This window comes from Melanotaenia boesemani, chromosome 12 (genome assembly GCF_017639745.1).
Source record: "Melanotaenia boesemani isolate fMelBoe1 chromosome 12, fMelBoe1.pri, whole genome shotgun sequence".
In the NCBI taxonomy this organism is placed as follows: Eukaryota; Metazoa; Chordata; class Actinopteri; order Atheriniformes; family Melanotaeniidae; genus Melanotaenia; species Melanotaenia boesemani.
In genome coordinates this window covers 21,817,287-21,842,090 of record NC_055693.1, presented here as the reverse complement: position 1 = coordinate 21,842,090, position 24,804 = coordinate 21,817,287, and the positions used below count along the sequence as shown (strand labels likewise).

General features: G+C 37.5%; 1 protein-coding gene across 1 annotated transcript in view; it reads left to right on the top strand.

The window, feature by feature from the left end:
- Positions 1 to 12,544: 12,544 nt before the first annotated feature.
- Positions 12,545 to 24,804, top strand: part of map2 (microtubule-associated protein 2) — a 72,576-nt gene continuing 60,316 nt past the window's right edge. The window contains exon 1 of the mRNA XM_042000944.1: positions 12,545 to 12,624. The gene's annotated coding sequence lies outside the window, so the exon portion shown is untranslated. The remainder of the gene's footprint in view (positions 12,625 to 24,804) is intronic.

Here is a 24,804-nt window from a genome sequence, read left to right as displayed (position 1 = left end):
AGAATCAACAATTAACCTAACATGCACTGGGAGAAAAGTGAGTATCTAATAAAACTCCATACAAGCAGGGAAAACATGCAGACTCTTTACAGTAAAGCCCCCGCTGAGGTTTGGACCAGAAACCTCCTTTCTATAGATGAAAGTGCTAACAACCACAGCACCATGCAGCCCCCTTTACAGTGACTTTTGTGGTAATTCCTGCTGTATATACTAAGCACAATATTGTACCACATTCAAGTGTGTGAGGAAAATTTTCTCATTTATAATTTAGTGCTATGATTTTCCTAATTATTTGTTAGTTAAGAGATTAGTGTATTGAGGCAGTGATAATATGGGAATGCCTTTATTAGGATCCTGAAGCTCCCTTTCCTAAAGGTTTTAATAAGAATGTGTTTGCTTCTTATTAGGGTAACACTGTAAAATACTGGACACAAAATTTGCTTTATTACTAGGGAACGCCTTAGGGGCGAATCCGGAACTAATGGGTAGTTAACCAGTACTTACTGGTGCCCACAAAGACCAGGCTCATTAGGACACTACTGGTTAATTATTTGCATAGTTACTAGGGAGCGCCTTAGAGGCGAACCAGGAACTAATGGGTAGTTAACTAGTACTTACTGGTGCCCACAAAGACCAGGCTCATTAGGAAACTACTGGTTAGTTATTAGGGGAACATAAGAAATTCTTCATGTGAGTACTGGATTAACTCTGACCCTAGTTCCCTAGTAAGTAAGTAGTGTCCTAATAAGCCTGGTCTGTGTTCGCACCAGTAAGTACTGATTAACTACCCATTAGTACCCTATTTGCCCCTAAGGCGTTCCCTAGTAACAAAGCAAATTTTGTGTCCAGTATTGTAAAGTGTTGCCTTTATTTTATTTAATTTAGTAATTTGCATTAGGTAGAACCAAAAACTCTCTACAGAATCCAAAGCCCCAGTTAAGGCAGTAGTTCCCAATCTTTTCTGCTGTGCCCCCTGTCCATCGACAACAATAATGTCAAGCCGCCCCCCTTGCTTTAGTAAAACATCAACAGCTATGTACGACAGTTGAGTAGTTTATTTCTAAAGCAGGCAACTTTTAGATGTGTCCCTCCTCCAACACACCTGAATGAAATTAATGTCTCGTAACCAGGCCTCTGCAAAGCTGAATGACATGTGGATGAGGGAATTCAGCCATTTGATACAGGTGTGGATGCATCTAAAAGTTGCAGGATAGTAGATGTTTAGGACCAGACTTGGGCACCCCTGTTCTAAAGTAATCAACAGGATGAGAAGTCCCCAAGTGGCTTCATACTGTCAGATGCTAATGTTTTAGAGATATGCAACACACTGTAGTCTCTCTTCATTGCCCACCATTGACCATTACCTGGTACATGTAATGTTCCAAAAATGTAACATAATGCTGTGCTTTCTTTCTTTCTTTCTTTCTTTCTTTCTTTCTTTCTTTCTTTCTTTAAAAGAGAGGACAGAAAATATAAATTTATCTTTGTTTGTATTGCTGAAAGATTGGTTGTTGATATGTCTATCAAACTCAACTGCCATTTGTCCATCCATCATCAACTCCTCTGCGCATGCCCCTCTTTGTGCTCGAATTGCACGCTCTCAGAGGCTTGGAGCTCTTGTAGAGGCAACGAAGTGTGAGTATGGCTAGCTTAGTACGTCAAAATACAGTAAACACTTAAAGGGCTAGTACACCCAAAAATGTGAAAAACAACGTAGTATTTCTGAATTGTGATGAAAACCAGATATACTGTTGATAAAATTAGCACTTTTTTTATTTCTTTAAAAAAACAGGATTTGGGGGTTAAAAATGGCTCATAACGACCCCTGCAAGGTAAAACCAGGTTTTGTTTTTCGTGATGTAGAGCCGTACTTGGTGCTTCTCCACGTCATGAGAAAAATTTAAAAACCCCACAGCCCCCTTCCTCCCGAGGGAAATAGATGGGTCCTTGGCAGAAAAGTTACCTGTATCGAGACACAAAAAAAATACTGTTTTGGAGAAAACTACTTTCAAGAAAAAAGCTGAAGGAGAGCAGAGCAAGAGCAGAGCGTTAGCGAATCAATGCTGCCCAGTGCTTGTGAACCCTCGGGAACAAGCATTACGTGTTTCTGTGCTTTGGAGGCGTGGCTTCGGGGGAAGTCTGAAGAGAGGGGTTTGCACTCTTGAATTGTGTATTTTCAAAATGTAGCTTGCTCGAATCGTTTCTCCAGGATCCCCTACCCTACCTTTAAAGGGACATTTTAAGTAGTTTAACTTACAGCTCCGGCTGGTCTCTAATTTTGAATCTACGTCATGTTACAGTAATTTTAACTTTTTAAATGTTTTCATCCACTCTCTTCATTAATAGGCATTAATATCTGATGGCCAGCCCTGGTCAATTTTACGCGTTTCATTTTCAGTCTGGTCATGGAGCAGAGGTGATCATCTCCTGCTCTGACTGCAGCTGTGAGCATGAGGAGGCTCTTGTGAGTAGGGTTGCCAGATCTGACTGACAATTTCCAGCCCAAACACAACGTAAAACCCACCTCAGCAGAAACCAGCCCAAATCTCAACCTCTCTAGAAAGTCATGTTAACTCCATAAAACTGTTATATGTATAATAAAGAGCATGTCATAAGAACACAACTTCACTCAATTAAGAAAAAAAAGGGGTAACACAAACAGGCTTCCTCAAGAATTAATCAGCCACAACAATTAAGTCAGTCACACAGTGCATATAGAACAATGCAGTGATCTTACCTATGTGCTGTATATCAATTTCCTTCTCTTAAACTAAAGAATGTTGAACATGAACAACTATGTACAGTAAGTGAAAGCCAGGTAAGCAGGCTGATACACGAAGGAATAACATCTCCCCAACAAATGCTGGGGAGGTTTGAAAGTGGCTGATGTCTACCCGTTACTGCTCAGGCCAGAGTGCACATCGATGAAGCTGGAAAGGAGCATAGTCCCATACGGTTCCATACGATCCCTACCATGTTTTTAATGTCCAGGCGACACTCTCTTAGAAAAACAACACTTGCATCTGATATAACATTTGCATCTGAGTCCAAAAGCTCAACGAATCACCAGATATGTACTGACAAATGTGCAGTGTTTCACTGATCAGTATTTCACACATATACACAGGAGTTTGTTCACAGATATGTCAGTGGTCTCGTTGAGATACAGTAATGAAGACTCACCAATATTCTCATGTAGCTCTTCTCTGAAATGTGGCACCAGAACAGCTTTTATCACTGCATTTTGAATGCTCCCACCTTATCTGGAATAATATCCAACAAGTTATTAACTGCATTGATAGATGTGTGACAAGCAACATACAATGCAATCACTGTGTTTTTGGTCTGACATGTGCATCAGTGTAACTGTTATACCAGGAAATCGTGTACTGACAAACCTTCCACGTTATTTGGAATGCAAACTGGAATTAAATGTGTTAATGATTTTAAGTTGTTAATTTTTGTAATTAATTAATTTGAATTAACACATTAAAGTCCCACCCCTACTTTGTTTATTTTTTAAAGCATTAAAAAATTAATTAATTAATTCCAAAGTCTTTGGTAATCTCTTTGCATTAATGCATTCATTTTGACTGCACTGATCCGTATTGGTATCAACGATACTAGCCCTTTATTTATCGGATCAATACCAAATCTTGCAGTATTGTGCATCTTCTTTTATACAGGGAAGCCATATCAGTAACTTTACACAAGCTGTAACAGATCCACTGACTACACGTCCCCTGTTATGGAGGAAAGTAGGCTAATTCCTAGAGGTCCCAAACTCATTTAAAAACTGTGAATACACTAGTCTTGCTAGTGGGCCAACAGATACAGTTGCTAAATTTCACTGCTATTTGCTGTGTGAAAGCATAAACACCTCAGAACTGATAGAGTAACTCTTTAGAGGTAAATTAAACAAAATCCACCAACATGCAACCTCAGCAAATATCGGAAGCCACAACTTTTCAGGATGTGTTGGCAAGTGATATTTTGAGTGTTTGTGGTGGGCACTGGCATGTTTTTGCAAAACTAAGGAGTGTTCATTAACTTCCTGGTATGAAAGAGAGTAATGAACCAGTGTTGTTTACAGTGCAGCCCACACAAAACTCATAAAAGAAGCTGTGAAAACGCTTGCTTTGCTGTAAAGAGCACAACCATCGGAAGCCGTACAACGTCTGACAACGATAGGGCAGGCATTTTATTTGACTGTACATATGGTGTCACACTATTGAGAGACAGTGTTGAATCAAAGAGATAGGTTGCAGGGCGAGGTAGAATAAGGTAGAGAAGTTAGGAAGGTGGTGAGGTAAACAAAGAAAAAAGTAAAAAAAGAAAAAAAAAAACTAATTTTAGACAAATAATTTATTCCTTCGCCTGTGTGGAGCCTTTATTACTTTCTCTCCTTCCTTTTCGTACAGCAAAGACAAGGAAGTGAAAATTGACTACCATAATTTGGAGTTAAAATGGTTTTCACTCATCTTGTCCCCAACTTGATTTCTTTTCCTTTGTTTTCATTTCCAGGGAGGAATTAATGACTATTTTTGTCCCTCAAGGAGAAAACACTAGCCTGAAACATCCTGGATATTTTATCCCTTAACAACATTTGCAGAGTATATTTTGGGTACACATTTTCTAATAAAATAACATGATCTATGCAGTGTCTAACTGCATGTTTGGATGGTTTCAAAACCCTAAGGGTATAAGGCAGCATAGCATTGGTCTTATTAAATTTAAAATATTTAATGTGCTTTTTTGCACAGGCCCATAGGAAAACTGAGGTAGGTCTTAACTTTTAAGCAGATTATTGACCAATCATAGATTTTGGCACCAGGGGAAGTCAGAGCTATTTGTCTGTTGCTCCATGGGGTGAATTTTTTTTTTTTTTTTTGGGTGTTTCACAAGATTTGGCACCCTCTGCTGGCAGAATGACAAATGAAAATACAATTAAAATGGGGCGAAGTTGCTCAGCAGGAATTCAGTTACCCTTGCAGTGTTCCCATTACGTCAAGTTCACTGCAGAGTGATGAAATTTCAAGCCATTACGTTGTTCCAGAAATATAACTTTGAGCCACACTGAACAGGACCTTATCATGTCCATTGTTAACAAGAAATGTTCCTCACTAATTAAAGCTCCATATAAATACAACAAATGATCACACCTACTTTTTGGTGGCAATTGTTTTTGTGTTTACCACAGCTAAAGAAAGCTGGGGAATATTCTTTCAAATCGCAACCACTGGTTTAAACAGATCACAAGAAGCCTGGCAAGACCTAACCAGCCGGTTGCCAGTTTCTCACTTTGAGTAATGTATAACATTTACAGCAGCCTTTATGGTGCAGGAACAACACCATGGACACATTTAAAAGAAAGAAAAGCCCAATTAAGTAAGTGATATTTAGAATCAAAGTAAATTAATCACACCTAACCCTAGACTAATAGATACTTAGAGGCATTATATTTTTTGCTTGTGTTGCATCTTTGAGTAATAAGTATAATTTTCGGTGAGGGATACCGAGATATAGGTACTTTACTTTCTCTCATTTTCTAAGGAGGTTCTACTACAAGATCATTATCAGACCAACTGATGTCCATGCTCGTCATACAACATCCAGCACCAACTCAAGGCAGGGGAATTTTCATTAAAGATGTTAGAATACACACAGCAACTGGTGCTTCAGTCTCCATGGCTCCATCATCCTACCTTGCCTCCTTATGGGTTTTCGAGGAGGTGCCTTCTCTCGTCCTTTTAAGCATCAGTAGTTTGGTTGATCTCAACTTTCATCTAACCAGAAAGCACTTTATCTCCATCTTCAACAATTTCAGGAGGCCTAACCCCAGTCATTGGGTATTCTTATAATCTGGGAGATTTCAGGATTGGATTCATGATGCCTGATGGAACATTACCCCACAGGACAGCTTGAATTATCACTGTCCTAATGATCATCAACAGTCATTGTCTTTCTTTGTTTTTCTTTTCAAAACCCTCATATATTATACTGTTTTGATGATGTCCCAAGACATCATAGACCCCCTGATCCCTCTTTGTGTCATTAGTGTTAAAACATTTTAGAATTTCACCTTTCATTTATGCCTTGTCTATTTAGCTTTGGTGTTGCCTAGCAACAGGGATAAAAATGGGCTCTGCTGATAAGCAGGCAAAGGCCTACTGAGGATTCTGCTGTGAAAGCATCCCTGAAAAGAGGTTTTAGTGAAATTTTGAGCACCGCTTATCCGAATAAATACAAACTTGACATCACACTTTTTCTGGTCCCATGCAATACACTTGATAGGTCATATTTATTCATTAAGAAGTTATTTTTTTTACTATCTAGTGTTCTTTTTTTTGACAATTTCTTTCACTTAGAGCTTTTGTACTATCGCAGTCTTAAAAACTAGTCACAAAGAAAAGTAGTTTCCAGTAACTCAAATTAGATCTGTCAATGCCAAGAAGACAAAGACAAGAACTATTTGGTAAGGAACTGAGAGAATGATGGATGCTCATCAGAAGAGATGCATGATTTTATGTACTCAATTTTTTTAGTTTCTACATTCCTCTTGGCCTTTTCTTGCTCTAAGTTACAAGTGTACTTTCTTTGTCCCGCTACCTCCTGGTGTGTGTATCCTGTTAGCATAAGAAGCTTTGGTTGCTTTTCTAAGAGAGCAGAGTGTGTTTCCATCAAACAGACTGCCTGTGTATGTGTGTGTATGAGAATTTGAAGTTGATAGATTAATCTATCATCAGCATTTACTTTTAATTTATCAGTTTCTTGCCTAAACATAACCATTTCCTTTAAATGTTTTTAAATGATGAGAGGACAGGGTCAGTTATATCTCTGACAGTTATAGTAATCTCTCTGTTTTGGCCTCGCAAATGAGACAGGCAAATTTTGTGTGATCAACAATTAATTCTATGTGTTTCCCCTTGTGTTAACTTGAGTTTTTCTATGGATAGAAAAAAAAATATTCAGGAAAGTTTTTCCAGATTAAAAACCGCCTGCCATCAGCTCCAGTCAAGCAAACTCAAACCTAGTGTTCAGCAGTTACTGGCTAACTGGCTGATTTTAGTTCTCATGCAAACCTCTGTTTATTTTGTTGTAGACTGTGTCACTGTCTGGCTTTTGGCAAGAGGGTAAATTATAGTTATTTCACAGCTGGAGTGCAAGAACTCTTCACAACCTCCAGTTAGAGACACAGTAAATATGGGCCTTTTGTAGTTTACATAGCAAGACGTTCAACAAGTAGTGACACTCAGAAAATACACACTATCTCTGTTATAAAGAATAATATTTAAATGAGGTTAGCTTATGTTTGAGTTTTGCTTTCAGTTTCACCCAACTTGACCTCAGGTAAAAAGATGAAGAAACAAAAATGCAAAAAACATGTCCAGGCAGATTTTTAAGTAGTCAAAGGTTTATAAAGACTGTATCCTATCCATTCCAAACCAGGAATAATGAGGAACAATAACAGATAAACACTTCCTCTAGAGCTTATAGATCCAGTGGAAATAGAAGAATAAATTAGTTGACCATTTCATAGACTCAACAGATCAAAATTTACCTTTGGGTAAAGATGTGTTTTTACTACCAAAGCTGTTTAGTAATAACACAGCTTTACCCAAAGCTGTGTTATTACTACATGACTGCAAGTCCAATTAGCAGGTTGTTCTTATAAATCTGTCTCTCCATACAGATAGAATTAAACTTTTAAAGAAGCAGAGGAAATTTTTGTGACGCTCTGACAGAGCTGAATGGTTGATTATGAGTTGTATCATGTGTAGACGTCACCTTTTTTTGCAAACTTCATTTGATCTGATTAAGAACAGCTTGTAAGTAAAGGCATGACATGGAAAAAGCTGTGCAGGGCTGCTTACTGATCATCCATCAGAGGTGAAATGTAAAGGTTAATCCAGGCGCAGGATGAGCCACTGAGTCAGCACTTGTTTCTATAATCTGTTGTGTCTCATGAAATGTGTGTGCTGTAGATTATGCCTTGTATTCACAACAACTAGTTTGTACAATGGTTGGATGTTACATTAAAATGACATACTTTAATATTTCTTGTTTGTCAAAGCCTCAATGAAATAACAAGATTAGAAAAGTTCTTGGACCTATTTACCATCTAAGGTAAAAAAAAAAGTTTCTATGTAAGTAAGTGAAGTTTAAATGATGATGAAAATTCAGACAGACACTGTGTGATAATGGAGAAAAAGCTGTTGCGTTCTTCTCCCGTCAGGCCTTCATTTTGACCAGATTCAGACTGGCATTAGTTCAATGAAGCTGTGAAACAAGCACAGACACTTAATAAATGACTGACAGGTGGCTTTGACTGACACCTTAGCTCACTGCTTGGCTAACCATAAAGAAGTTAACATAACAAATACTGCTGAATAAATTAAATAGAAAACCACGATGCTCTTGTGTCTCATAATGTTGCTGGTCATCTTTCAGTCATTCTTTGTGCATGTAGGCCTTAGGTACATGTTAGGTTTTCATACCAGATCTTAATAGCTTCATACTTCATGCTTCATACCCAGGGCCATCGCAGGGATGGTGTGAGGCTCTGCCCTTTGACATGGATGCGCAATTATGCATGAATAACAGGCACATAGATACAGCATTTCTAGTCCTACTGCACGCATAATCCTGCTGCAATACATTTTTATCAAGTAGAATAATACTGCATTTTTCATACACATTGTCACAGCTATGACTTTTTGCTATCTATTTAATGGGAGAACATATCAACTGTGCAACGAGTGGCTTTACATCAAGTCAGCTGAGTCACTTTATTTTGGCATTGTGACATTTTAAACAAGTAGGTTAGAACACTTTTCATTCATAATATACTTTCATTTTCATTACAACTATACACAACATATTTACTACACAGTTTGGACTCACCATGTATGAACTGCTCAGAAACTTATGTCAGTCACTTTCCTTGCCTTCTTGGCCGCAAACTTGGCAATAAGATCACCATTACTGGAAAAGTCAATAGGATCCTGAGCACGATCTCACAGTTAAGTGCTGTAGTTTTTCCCTTTGGAGTTATCTTGTGAATTATCCTTATCTCTGCGAATAGGTCTGATGCATTCTGAGATTTGGACGTGCTCAGAGAATCACTTATTTTTGTGCACTGTCTTTGCAGGTCAGTCTTCTCCGTTTCACGCAGTTTAGTCAAGTTTAAAAAGATATCCAAACATGTTGCCAAACTCCTGCATTTGTTTAAAACGGGTAACGAGAGAATGAGGGCTTGGTCCACTATCACATTAAAATAGTCTGTCATAAACACCTACTCTGGAGTATATTCATTTTCATTATGTTTGCGTTTCACGCGCCATGTTGCTTTTATTACAGGTTCAGTGGCCATATCAGAAGCAATCTCTGTTTCAGGAGCTTTTGCAGACAAAAAATCAGACTGCAAATCTAATGTCTGTAATTTGGTATAAAGTCAATTAATCCATCTAGCTGCGATAAGACCATGTCAAGCTGCGTGTCCTTTGACTGGAGTGTCTTACTGACGGTGTTCACAGCAAACAAAATATCATATCACCATAGACATGATAAATTCAAAGCTATGCATTTCATTAGTTAATGACTTGGCTTCACTTTTAATTTTGGGGTTGTTACAGTCCTCTGACACTTTGAGCAAAGCATCCTTAATATCATTTGTTTGATAGCGTATTGCTTTTACACTCTCTACCTGACTGTCCCACCTTGTTTCAGACAGAGATTTAACTGGGAGATTTGAGACTTTTGCTTTGAGTATTTCCTATCGTTTAGAAGAGCCTGCAAAAATGGTATAAAGTTGTACAATACCAAAAAATGACAGTGCTTTTAGAAAAATTGAGACACACAACATAGGCTTGGACTGCCTGATTTTTGTCCTTTCATATTCACTCTGTTATCATATCCTTGGCCCTGACAGTCTTTTATGCTAAGTCCAAGGTCCTCTAGTTCCACCAAGAGAGCATTTAATAGTCCCTTTCCAGTTTGGTCGTTCACTGGGATGAAGTCTGTGAAATTTACATCCACTTCTAATGATGTCATATTGACAAAATGAAGAATCAGCTACATTTGCTCCTGATTGCCCATATCAGACAGAGAAATATTTTACTTTATTAGCGCCATTAACAATACATTTTGAAGTTTGTGGCCATAAGAGAAATTTAATAACTTTGGATCTGAGGTCCTAGATAATGTGTATAAGTTCCCTTATTTCCTATGCATCTGACATGTTCTTGCATAGTAGAATCAAATTTAGCAATCATCTGTATTAATCCCAAAAAGTTACCACTGTTCTCTTCATAAAGCTTTGAATTTGTTCCTCGAAATGCCAAATTGTGCTCAGACAAATACTGCACAGCTGCTAAAATGCATGTCAGAACGTCCATGATGGTGTGCCTTTTCTCTCTTTATCTCTCATCAATAGCTGTGTCTGTATCTAATCTTTGTCTTCATCCATTTTGCATGTGTGATTTGATCAGGGGATGTTTCGTGTTGTTTCAGCAGAATATTCAAATGTCTCCAATCATTATTGCCATCATTAGCTAATTTGGGCTGACTTGTCCTCTTGTTAAACAGCCTGCAACAAAAGCAAAACACAGAATCTGTTTTCTTTGAATATACATGCCACTCTCTGCAAGCTTTTTTTATTATTGGGCAACTTTCTTACATAGAAGTTATTCGTGGGGAAATCGAAGTTGGAGAACTTGACCGGTCTTTTATCCACAAGTAAATCCACTGTTTTGTTGCACGGGCCAATTGCTGGGATCGTTAAGGTATACAAGATGTGCCGATGCATCACTGTTGGAGCAATGCTCTTCATCAGGCATTAGCCGGACCTCTTCTTCTGGGGAATACTGATAAATTTTAATATTAAAAAAGAGAAAATTATCTGTGTGATCCAGCTCAACTGAATGCTAGTTCTTGTCACCATATAAGCATATTCAGACCTACTAGCTTTGAGCTTGTGCTCAGCCACAACATCTCTGGAAGTGCTGATAAATTTAATAAATTTAAATAAATCCAGCGATCCCTGCAGTGACTTATTAAATTCTTCCTTCTTTTTAATTTTTAAAAATATTTAATTTTCTCAGATCCCGATTCATGCTTGCAAAATCGGTCGCTTTGTCTTGCAGCTGACATGTTAACTTTCCCACTCTTTTGTCTTTATTGAGGCCAAATGACAGTGACAATAAGAATGGGTTTGTTTTTTATTTATGTTTTTATGTGATCCTGACAGGTAAAGACAAAATTATATATGACTAATGTATTTAGCTATTAAAAAAACAAACAAAAAACAAACAAACAAACAAACAAAAAAACAAAAAAAAAAAACAGGACTGCAGGCGCAAGGCTCCCTAGTCGGGCGAAGCCAGAGTTCACGCAGTCCGTGCAACGGCTCTGTTCAAACTTTACTTTTATTGTCTTTTTCCAGAAATTCTTGCTTCAGCCTACTTTGGTCAGTAGGTAGCATGAAGCAGCAAGTACATGTCTGCAGGTCTAGTAGTCCACTTTAAGAATCCCACACTATGCATGCACAGATAACTGTCATCTGAAAACATAGGTATTCTGGGCATGTGTACTATGAATCAAGTCACAGAAAAATTGGTGGGTCTTCTGACATTGACACATAGCCTTGAGAATCTTTTCTGAGGAAGGCAGTGGCTTTACATGAAGCCAATTGGACCATTGCATAATTATGGTCACAGAAACTGACACATCAGTGTCCACAGTCCTGCTGCACCAACACCGATCACGTTCACAGCTGTTGTCACAGTTTTGGGGCTTCTTAGCTGAGGATTTCAAGGCATTAACATTTAGACAACTGCCCCAACCCTTTAATTAACATTTTGATCCTCCACAGTGAGCATTTTTGGCATGTTGAGCAGATAAGACATAAACATATTATCATTAGTATTCCCTAGTCATCTTTCACCATTTCAATGTTGAATGGGACACCATTATTCCTATTAACCATATTTATTACCTGAATAACGATTCTTCATAAGATGTAGATGTAATATTAAACTATTACAAGGTTGATAATATAACAATATCATAAAAATCATTAAACAGTTAAACATTTAATTGCAAACTAGATTTTAATGACTGAGACAGCTTTATAGTTGTTACAACAGCCCAAAGTGTCTGCAAGTTCTGCTTTGTTCACACTGTGGCTGTTTTGGCTAAAGCCAATTAGTGTGTGTCTACTCTTGTATGCAGCTTTGTATCTGATGAATTGCATGTTGTATCTTCTTTCCATTGTACACGTGTGTTTCTCTGTGTGAGAAGGACAGAGCAGCAGGAAAGTGGCTGCAGCCGAAGGAACAACACACATTCACACTGATGACTTCTTCTTTCATTACTGTCTCTTTGTCTTTTTATTCTCTATGAACCATTAGCCGGCTGCTTAGGGCTTCTCCTCTGTATCCTAAGATATACTAAGATGTGTCTTAACTGTGATACCACCTGCAACTGCACCCCCTAATCTCTCTCTGTCTCTCTCTCTCCTCCTCTTTCTTCCCTTCACTGCTGCCTCCCCTCCTTTTCATCCTTTCAGGTCTCGGATGTTATCCTTTCCCTCTGAGAATCGCAAACATCATTTCATCTAGCCAGGTGAGTCTCTCCCCCCTCTTTCTTTGTTTTGTGTATTTCTTTTTCTCCTCTCTCTTTTGACCACAGATGCCTTTGGATGTGCTGCAAAGATGCTGCGTCACTATGCTGATTGCATATAGGAACAGTTTTAGTCTCACTGTGGGCCCACCAGCAGAAAATAAAAGCAATACTGTGTCCATCCCAGCTGCTTCTCTTTGTTATACTGGAATATGTTTTTGTCTTCTCAAATACACAAATGTATTTCATTTATGAAGATTTCTGAACTCAGAACTCTTTCGGTCACTGGATCAGTTTTTTATGGCATGTGTGTAAAAATAAAGGCTGTGTTAGTGTCTTGTGTGTATGGGCATGTCTAGACGTCCCAGACAGTAATTCCCTTGGGCTGCTTCGGGTTCACGTGGTTCAGGTGCAGTGACACAGGCAGATTATCCCCACTAATTGAAACAGTATAGATTCACTCTTTTTGTCCACATTATTTTCTTTAGTCAGGTCTGATCATTTCTCTGCCAATTGGAGCAGACAAATAAAAATTCCTGACAAAGATGAACTCACCAACCTCCGATCTAGCTTGGTAAGACATAAAAATGCAGTTTACTGACCATTTAACACTTGAGATGGAAATTCAGGACTGTGATACTTGAAAAATGTGTATGTTTGAAGACTAATATCTATGCACAGGTCGCATCACTAAAAAAAACAAAACAAAACAAAAAAACCACAAGCACCAGGACACCTATAGCAAAATTGCTTTAATTTAAATTTTTAATTTAAATGAATTTACTTTGTATTTTATGAAAGACGGTGTTATCTGAAGTTCTGTTTGAGTCAGAGATGTATTTTATCCTACTGGCTGTCACTGGTCTTGCACCTTAAGACACCTCTGCTTCGACGTTATGCCTGACACTTGGCAATCTTTTATCTAGAGTCTATGATTCAACTGAAATTAAAGCAGAGTAATGGTTTCTTTTCTTTTTTTTATTGAGTTTTCACATTTTAGTATGATATTGACAGTTAACTTAATTTTTAATACTTTTTTTTAAAAACACAATTAAACATGTCAATGAAAAACACAATTTACCCATATCACTCTGGTAGAAAGTGAACAAATACTAGATATTTAAAGAGAAAATGTCTGAATAGGTGATGAACATAAGAAGCTTTATTCTCAACTGTGCTGATGGAGCCATTTATCTTAGTTTTTCATTTATAAAAATTGTCTACAGGTGACAATATTCATGTAGTCATTACTCAAATATTAATGACTACAATCCATATTGATCATTCAGCACTTCTGTGTGGGTTTCCCAGCTCTGGCAAATAAACATTATAGTGGAGTGTTATTTGGTTTTCAGCAGCAATGTGGACTTCAAACACTGTGAGAGTATTTGATGTGAAGACGTTTAAGCCTTCTCAGTGTTTCTCTCTCCTGCTGTCTTCTTGAGGTAAAATATTAGTGGCATTTCCCAGCAGGTCTCTTTGACCTTCTCCTGTTTGTTTGGCCTCTCCTTCGTCCTTTGCCCCTCACCCTCCATCACACAAGGTGGTTGTTAAAGCAGATGCAGGCAAGCCTGACCTGGTCATGCCCCACTTTTATTCTGTATTATATTTTAATTATTACACCTACAAATAACAAGCAGCTACAATTGGGGGTGACAGATCATAGTCGTCATCTACTACACACATACAGCTCTATTATTTAAAAACCTTTTCAACACACCTAACTTTCTTTTAGCTGAGGCTCTCATCTGATATGTTTAAAGAGATATTTTTACATATTTAATTTATATTAATCTAATTTTGCTTATTGAAAAAAAAAGATTCTGCAAGCATACAAAGAGAGAAGTTCCACTAATGTCTGACAAAATTTGTACTTTTTGATCAAGGAAAGTATTTAGCGTGCTTCACTCTTGCCAAAGACAGCAAAGAAACTACTTCACAGATCAAAGATCATAAGCACAAGTCCAAAATATGGCCCACAGTGCACCTTCATTTGCAAATATTTTGGATAATGTCTTGATCATCTCAGTAGTTTTGACTCTCTATAGAACTTAAAGCAGGGGGCCTGAATGTGATTTAACCTAGTTTGTTTTATTCCGGATACTTTCTGCCCTCTGCATCACTTTTTGGTGAATTTTAAATATTGATATTAATCGAAATATCACATCAGTTGTCACATAAAAAAGGGAATTAAAAAAAATCTGAAGAAATTAAGCTGTTCATACCAGTGTGTTTATTCACTAGTGTGTTTTATGAACAGAGAGTGAGATGAAGAGAGAATCTAATGTTTATACTGTCAGCCACTGCAGCAGTGATGTAATGGCTCAGGCCACCCATCACCATCACCACTCCTCAGGCTAGACTCTTTCATTTTCCATCTTTCCTGTCTCTCTCTCTTCTTGTCCACCTCCCTTTCATTTTGATCTCATTCAGCTAACATATTGTCTTTTACTGACCCTTGCTCTATTTTTTCTGGTTTTTGTTATCAGGCTGCTCATACATACAGTTATCAACCGAAATTACACACTTAAAAGAACAATCTTTTGAAGAGAAGTTAAATGCTTGTATGTACTTTTCCAAAACTATAGAGAGCACAATTTGTTTTTAAGTGTCAGAATCCAGAGAACAGTTCATAGTGGAAAGTCACATAAAAACACTAAAGAGCCGAACTTCTTCTCTGGTCACTTAAGGATTCATTGTGCTGAACGCCACTTTTCATAAATTTGTTAAACACAAATCGCTGTTAAACACAAACATGGGTAGAAGTAAGCTGTGACTCTGTGCTTAAAAAGAGAAAGGAGGAAGGAAAATATTATCAATCCAAGATTTTTGAACCCTTATTTGCAGTGTGGCTCAGTGGCCCAGTTTTGTTTTTATGAACATATTGTAGGGCGAGCTCAGTTGGACTGGAACGAGTTACATTTAGTCCATAGTTGCAAAGTATTTGGGAATGTAGTCATGCCTTTTGATTGGCTGCCACCTACAAAACCGCCTCTCAACTTGCCTCAGCAAACAGCACCAGTAAAGTGAAGCAGCAGTAAACTGGGCACTGAGCATTATTCACCCATTCAAACTGAACTTGAAGACTATTGAAGCCTTGAAACCTCAAACTTGAGTTTGAGGAAAAATTAAGTCACTCATCAGCTGTTGTAACCAACATGGTAAATTGTTATGCTCTCACTGTTTCTCACTTCATTAAAAAAAGTGTATCACTCATTCAAAATTATTCTGGAGATAAAATAAAGGAGTATTAATTGCACAGAAAACATGCTCATACATACATTTACACAAAGTTGAAAAATGTGCCCCTAATTATGATCATGCATGTTAAACCCCAGCAGCATGAATGTAACACAGAGTCTTAACTTTTTTCTAAGCTAAAGGTGGGGTATGTGGATTCACACCATGATACATGCCCACAAATACACTGTCATGACTTTTCAGCTTAAAGCAACAAAGCAAACAAGAGCTTGGATTTGTGTTTGTTGTCAAAAACCAAAGCTTTGCAGAACTTATAGTGCTGACATTAGAATGGTGCTAAATGAAATGTCACAGCAGTTCATCCTAAAGGGAAAATGTGTTGTGTAAATATAATGTCAATCTTTCCAGTGTCTGGAGCAATATTTCATGATACAAACAAAAATGTCAGTCTCATTAAGAAGATTAAAACAAAATCACCAAAGTATGATTCATAAATGTCTGTATAAAATTTCATATGATTGACAAACATCTGACCACATTTATCAGCCATGTCCTTTCCAAAATGCCTGTCTTGTTCCTGCAGCATTATACAAGCAGTGGGGGAAGGCCTCAGCTTGCAAATCACACAGCCATAAAAAGCTAAGCCTTTACATAACCTTATGATTTACAATTAAACTTTCTAAGCAGCAAACTTTATAGCATTACTGAATAATCCAAAGCTAGGAGCATTTTTACTTTTCGAAAGTTCATAAAGAATCAGCAAATATTTGAACTCCGTGTATGAGGCCATTTACAATACATGAGGTGCTTGCATTTTTGAAGAAGGCTTGGTCACTTAAAACACACACCCACACACAGACACATGCACAAATGCACTACTCCTACTAACTGCATTACATGTGAGCTGACAGGTGACTGCTGGATGTGCAGTCTCAGGAGACAGAACAAAGCACTTTCAATGTGTGTGTATGCTTAATCAGTATGTGTGTGTCTACGGGATCAGATGGTGTGATCACTCAGCATGTGTGTGTCGGTGGGTGTGAGGTTTATGTGTGGTGTGTTTGCATCACATGACTTTGAAAATAGCACACTGCTACATTTTGGTTGGTTTTAATGAGGACAATAAACTGATAATAATTTTCTAGCAGTGAAAAATATTTTCACAGAAGAAGAAAAAATGGGACAAATGGTCAGCCAGTTGGAAAATAGTTCAAAGCCCAGATTTTAGATAGAGCACAGGTTGTCAATCTCTGTGTTCCTTGGATTTGTTAATAAGCAGCTTGGGTAAATTACAGTTTTCTTACAGCACATTTTCAGTTGGTAGACTCTAAAATCTCTGATATTGATTTGCAATTCTTTTTTACGTGGGTAGTTGTCTGCATGATAAAGTCAGCAGGTTCTGAGGCATTGTGACCATGAACAGATAGTTTACTTGAGTGTAAGGAGCAGTAATAATCAGAAACATTTTCAAGATCATATATTGACAGGACAATGTTGATTCTATAGTTTTATCAGCAATTGAAATGATTTTGATTCATCCACCTCTCATCGAATATGAACACTATTTTTCTTTGAAAAGATATAATCTCTTTTTCATGCTCAGAACAAATACACTGCCTGCCCCACCCCACCCCACCCCACCCCCAAAAAGCGCCACCAAATAAAAGGTCACACACTCTAATATTTTGTTGGACCGCCCTTAGCTTAGATTATGATGTGCATTCACTGTGGCATTGTTTCAGTAAACTTTTCCAATGTTATAAGATTTATTTTCATCCAGTGTTGTATTCATTTTTCACCAAGATTTTGTATTGATGATGGGAGAGTCCGATGACTCCACAAAGCCTTCTCCAGCACATCCGGAGATTTTCAAAGGGGGTTTTTGTGGTGGCCAATCCATGTGTGAAAATGATGTCTCATGCTCCCTGAACCACTCTTTCACAATATGAGCTTGATGAATCCTGGCATCTTGGAATATGCCCGTGCCATCAAGGAAGAAAAAAAATCCATTGATGGAATAATCTTCCTCTGTACACCATGTTCCACATACAGATCGGGATGTACAAAAAACACACTTGCTTGGATCTGTGTGCCCCGCCATGCAAATTTTAAACCTGCCTTAAGAATATGCGTACCCAATGCAAACTCTTGTTTGAAAGTGAAAGACTATAACATACTGAAAGTTCCTTTTATACACTGTTTCTGTAACCTTCTAAAGACAAAATGGCTGCAAAGTGCACACACATTTAGCCTATTTTGGAGTGAGTAGTTGTTTTATCTTAACTCTCAATGGGATTCCAGCTCAGTTTTGGTCATTAGCCTACTAGTCAGACTGGTGGGCCTCAGCAGCTAATGTGTGCCTCTGGCTGATGAGCTGCAGTGGAGATGCTGGCCTCATTTGTGTCCACCTCCTGGCCTATATCTGTGGATGGCTTGTGATGCTGTGCTTAGTTTCCACTGTTTCTAAAATGTGTTGGAAGGAAGTCAGCAGGTTTCTCTGATGATGGAAGCTCCATCATCTCTAAACCTCCTCCTGAGGCTGCAACACTTGACTGATGTGCAGCATTTTTACTTTTTACATTAACTTTGATGTCGGACCATTTTTTATTCATTTGGACTGTGATGGTATGATGTGATGTTCTGATCCAGCTGTATTTCTGTGTGAGGGAGAGTTGATGTTAGTGGCTGGACACAATGTCGGATGTTTTTTTTGTTTGCTAGTTAGTTTTTTTCATTGCCATTGGCTATGCCCACAGCAGTGTGTGTATTTGTTTTAATAAATCATAAACAACACTAGATCCCACTTCAAAGCTCCTCGTAGAGGAGACATTCTGCCAAAGAAAATAAACTTTTCGGAGGTCGAGATTGAAAGCCTCACATGTGAGGTGGAAAAGAATTAGGAGGTGCTGTTTGGCAGCCTAAAAACCAGAGTCAAAGACATGCACATGAACGCTACATGGAAGAGGATCACGCAGGCAGTTAATAGCCTCGTCGTTGTTGATCTGACTCTGGCTGAGGTATGAATAAAATTCTCAATAAGTGGCAATATATGCCCATGATTAATGTTTTATTCATTTTTTTAGTTTTTAATTTGGATAATAGATAAGATAAGATAAGATAAGATAACTTTATTAATCCCGAGGGGGGAAACTACATTGCCAAGGACGCTTAACACAAAAACATACAACTTCAACACTACATTAATAGACTCTGCTACACACCATTATGACATCATTGCAACACAGAACACAACCATTAAAACATACAGATTAAAAGAAAATCATAAAAAGTGCTCATTATAAAAGCGCACAGCAGCAGGAACAAAAGGCTTCCTTAAACGTTCGGTTGAGCACCGAGGCATCACCAATCGCCCACTAAAAGAGCTCTTAAGTTCACTTAGAACACTGTGGAGAGGGTGGTCTGTGAAAGACAGAGCAGTTCTTAGTTTGGACCTCATCCTCTTGTCCACAATAATGTCCACAGAGTCCAAGCTCAGCCCCACCACTGAGCTGGCCTTTTTAATCAGTTTGTTCATCCGATTTTTGTCTTCCGAGGTGATGCTCCCACCCCAACAAAGTACAGCATAAAACAAGACACTGGCCACGATCCCCTGATAAAAGACAGACAGGGGCCTCCTGCTCACATCAAAAGAATGAAGCTTTCTCAGAAAGAACATGCTGGACTGGGCCTTTTTGAAGACAGCTTCACTGTTCTTCCTCCAGTTCAATTTATGGTCCAGATGAACTCCAAGATACTTATAACTTTCAACTATTTCAATAGCCTGGCCTTTCATGACCACTGGAGAGACTGTTCCCCCTTTTCTCCTAAAATCAAAAATGAACTCCTGTGTTTTGTTAACATTTAGCTGTAAGAAATTGGCCTCACACCAACCAACAAAAGAGTCAATTTCTTCCCTGTAGACCAGATTATCATCCTGAGAAATCAGGCCTAACAAGGCAGTATCATCAGAGAATTTCTGCATCTGACAGGATGGATAGCCCATGCCTGGTAGCTGAAAGACAAAATTCTTTACTTTGTGAAAATATAAACAACATGCTGAGATAAATGAAAACATCAAAAAACATTGAATTAAACTTTTGCAAACTGTTAAATGTCTGTGTTTACTTGTATTAGCAAAGCACGATTAGGTTCTTTTATATAAAGCCACTTTTTATAGCCTCCAAAAGAGAAAACTGGTAGCCTGGTAGCATTTTTACCTGTACAGTAAAGAACTGCAAATTTCAGAGTACAGCATGAAAAACATTAGCCTACTGATTGAACAGAGCACTTACACAACTTTAAGGTATCGGCTAAGTTACTTGTTAAAAATGACGGATCAGCTTGTGTCTCTGGGCAAGGTTCCCTGGGCATCTGCTCCACTGGCTGTGCCGGGGCATCAAAAGGCTCCATTAGCCAGAGCATGGTGTGCAGGACTGCAAAGGACAGAATTATGTCGCAGACTTTCTCCGGAGAGTACAGCAGCTTCCCCCTGCTGGTCCGAGACACATCCACCTGTCCTTCAGCAACCCTGTCACGAGATTTGATTGTATCCCATGTTTATGTCTAAATTAATGAATGCCAAACTTTGCATGGAAATAGTAATGCGCACAGATTTCCGTCATACATTTGTTTGATAAATGAGGGTCATTGTGACTGTATTGCTTCCATCTTTTGAATGGAAGATGTTAAAAAATGGAAGGTGGCTCAAGGCCCTCACCAGTGTGGCCATGGTTCTTTGTTATGTCTGATGTCAGTCATCACTACTCTAATTTTATGCACATTTTGCTTTTTTTTCCTTCTTTTTTTTTCGTTTTTGATCTCGATTAATTATGAGACATTTCTGTCCAAGGCATTTCATTTGCATTTTTATTGGAAAGTCTTGGCCAGACATAATTAAAGTTGGGTTGATCATGGAGGGCAGCACAATAATCTCATAATGAGCCTCAGTTTTTTTTTTTTTTCCTGGCTTTACACAGAAGTAATCACATTGTTTTATTCTTAAAGTTTTGCGAGTATTAGCATTCTTGAAAAAAAAAAAGTTTATTTTATTTTTCATGAAACAGCATTTCACCATGAGCTGGAAATTTGTCTTCTGTTGTAAAATATGCTGTGTGGAAATTTGTATTTAAACAGAACATACAAGCCTGTCCAAGGCTTTTATCTGATGTATGACTCATGTGACCCTCAGCTGTTGTAGAGCACAAGCAAAAAGCCCAAACTGCGTCTCTTTCCATGAAACTCAAACTCTCTGAGCTACAGGTTAGAAAGAAGTCACTCTGCTCCTTCCATGTTCTTTGAAGTACGAGAACAGAATAGGATGATTGAAAACAGAGCTTAATAATAATAATAAACACTTGGCTTGCAATGCCACATTTATTCTCACATCTTGAATTTTAATAAACCTTGCAAGAGTATTGCAGGAAATGTTCAAACAGGCATTAAAAAATAAAATTAAGTACTGAAAAGTTAAACATTTTGAAGTTTACATGAAAATCGAAATGGACTTTGGCAGATTTTCGTAGTGACGCGCCCCCTAACAACATAATTAGTGAGTTAGCGGCGTCCCCAAAAAATAATAAATGTCACGGTCGAAAAGTTACATTGTTCAGCTTAAAACTAGACTGGTTAATCTAATAAATGTTTACCACAGAAGATCCGTTCAATTTACTTTTACTTTTAAAAGATGCAGCTGCCTGGCCCCTCAGTATCAGACTTCTGTCACACGTTTTTAAATGAACTGTATTAGCATCCAATGTGTCAGCCTTCCTCCCTCTTCCAGAACTCCATATTCCCTTTTATTCAGTGCAATATAGGAATGTTAAAGCACGTCTTGTGAAAGGAAAGGCTCTTGGTGTTGGTGACTCACCCAGAAGCCCTTGTCAGCATGTAAGCCTTATGCTAATAAAGATATATCATGCAGCATATTTTATGATATTTTTACAAAAGTATGGATTACAGTGGATATTGGTGGAGTTCCTACTGTAGGAAAATACTGTAGGAAGTAAATATTTAAAAATAAAAGGATTAGATCCTCAAAGCAGAAAAAAGTAGTTATAGACATAAAAATGGGATGCAAGATATTATGAGAACGATAAAGTTACCCTCAGGGAGAGTGGAAATTTAGTGAAGTTAAGCTCTAGAATAAGAAGATTAAGAAGACCATAACTTTACTGTGTGAATATGTTCTGACAAGGAAGATGCAAATTCCAGTAGTTTTAATGCTCTTTGTCAATTTTGGACATTTTTAAGACTCTGCTATCAGCTACAGCCATAAAACCTTTTTAAAACTTTTGTTTAAAACATAAATACATTTGAATGGAGTCATTGGACAATTACATAGCTTTTATATAACAGTGGCTAACCTCTCCAGGTGTGTTTTAAGGTGGATGAAGGTGGATGTTGTGGGTCCATCCTTCTGGATTTTTATATAACAGATTTTGTAGTTTGATTCTCTTACATTTGTCCCCTTCTAATAAAGATTTTAATAGTGCTGCCATTATTTTGATTGATTGTATGTGCAGACGTGTCTGTATTTGTGTAATGCTATAGTTGGGGAAATGACAGTACACAGGCAGCAGACAGATCAAACAGAGAAAATCATTAAAAAATAAAACATTAAAAAATAGAAGATTTTTCAGAGGTCTCAACTTGCGAGTCTAATTCTTGTCTCAAGTTACTGGAAATAGGATTAAGTGTGACTCGAGTCCGAGTCCCAGACCCCATCCTCATCTCTTAAACAAAGGATTTAATTCTATTCCTGGTATAACTAAAACCATTGATGCAATATGCTGCACACACATGCACATTAAAGCCCCCTCACCAGCCTTATTTACATGTCAACTTAAACAATATCATTCCCAAAGCCAGGAATGAATGGCTGCTTTCCAGAAGTGTGGGACTCCTTCATCTTACAGATTGGCTTCATGGGCATGTGTCTCAGCTGGTGACACATGGCTAATTGCGACATATCTTTTCATAATGAACATTCACACAACAGTGACTTTTTATTATTATGATTAGTTTTATTAGGAGATTGAGGTTATGCCCTGGCTTTGTGGCTAATAACATCATTGACCAACCTTCAGTATAACCAGAATGTTTCATTTAATGAGATGCACAAATTTCATAGAACACACTGTATCTTATAGGAATCCTAGATGTGATTTGACACTGCGGGTGGCAGTTGCTGACTTTTTAAAGCTTTAAAACCGGAGAAGATATGTAAAGAGAGATGAAAATTTATTCTATGGTGTACCACTTACCTCTTCAACCATTACACCACAAGGATGTGCATCCTGATGTGCTCATGGGACCAGCAGGCTCGTTGTCCAAGTTCAGGAGCAATTAATTGCCTTTTTGAAAATGAAACTACTTTTATAACATTTAAATCTAAGTGTATCACAGGAGAAACAGGTTTCAGCACACATTGTTATTTATTTATTATAATTTTAAAATGTTTATTACTTTCTTTTGGTATTATGTTTATTTTTACCGCGTCTCTGTCTCACCTCTGTCTGTGTCTGTACATGGTCCTTCAGTCTCATGACCTTTTAAGATTTCTAAGCAATAGAACTGAAGAAAATATAGGTGAACGAGGCCCATTGTTTAATGCACTTTTTGCCAATAAAATACACACTCCTAATACCCTGTTCATTCATTCACTTTTACATTTGCATTTATATACATGTGTAATTAGGAAATGAGTTTGAGTATACATATCGAAAACGTTTAAAACAATTATTAAGGCAAATCACTTGAACTTTTTTTAAAAAGGAGGAAATCAGAGTACATACTCTTACACAGACTCGCTGACATGTAGGAATAATTTTATATATTAAATGGGACTTAGGAAATAAGGCAGCCATATATTGAAAACTTATGACATCATAGTTTTCTGATGTCTTCTGATGTCATATTATCATGTATCTGAGGTCTTAGACTTGTGCTTCACCAGTCAGATATAACATAACATATAACATAACAGAAGCTGGTCACTGGCTGTGAGGAAAGAAAATAGTTGTATGATCAAGGTGATATGAGGATGAGGACAATAAAAAGATGAAATGGTATTTTTCCCCAAGAAAGGAGGTTGAAAGTGAAGTATGATGTGATGATTGATGTGGAAACATCTAATTGGTGCTAGACATCATTTATGTAACCATTAAAAAAAAAATGAAAAGAATAAATGAAAACACAATCTGTGGCATCAGAACAACAGTACATCGTGTTCCTTAAATCTTCAAATACGATCATGCCAAAGAATCTTTTGTAATGATACATCAGTGTTTATCAGTGGTATGATCACGAGTAACTGACATATTTCTTCCACATAAGATTCACAGCTGCAGATTGAAAAAGTACAAAAACAACCTATTTATTTGTATATGTGGGTTGCTGGGATATTAAATATACCCAAAAAACTGATTCAAGCCCCACTTAAAGGTGGCACATTTGGATTTGACATTGAGGTTTAAATTGTGCATTTTCATGAATTATCAAGAGGACTGACTTTCATTTTAATTCTATTTTAAACATTTTATAGTACAAAAGTACAACATGTATTTTTCATGATGTACTGTATGTAAAGAAGTAGATGTGCAGGCATAATGCTTTTCTAAATAAAATTTAGTTCATCTAACAAATAATAATTTAATGTCATTATTTAAATAAGCTGATCTGCAGTTAATGGAATTAATTCTACTTAGTTTAACAATAATCATGTGAAGTAAGGCAATGTCAGAAAGTTTGAATTGCACTGAATTGCATTATTTTGAGTTAAACTGACTTAAAGAGGGAAACTGAGATGTAAAACCTTATGACAAAAAGGCAGATAAAGATAAAGATATTTATACTTATTTATACTCCCAGTTTTATTATGCATCTATGAAACTATTATGTATGTATCCAACTGTTATTACAACAGTTCAGAAATAACACTTTCTTTAAAGTCTTTAAAGATTTTTTGTTCTGAACTTATATTCC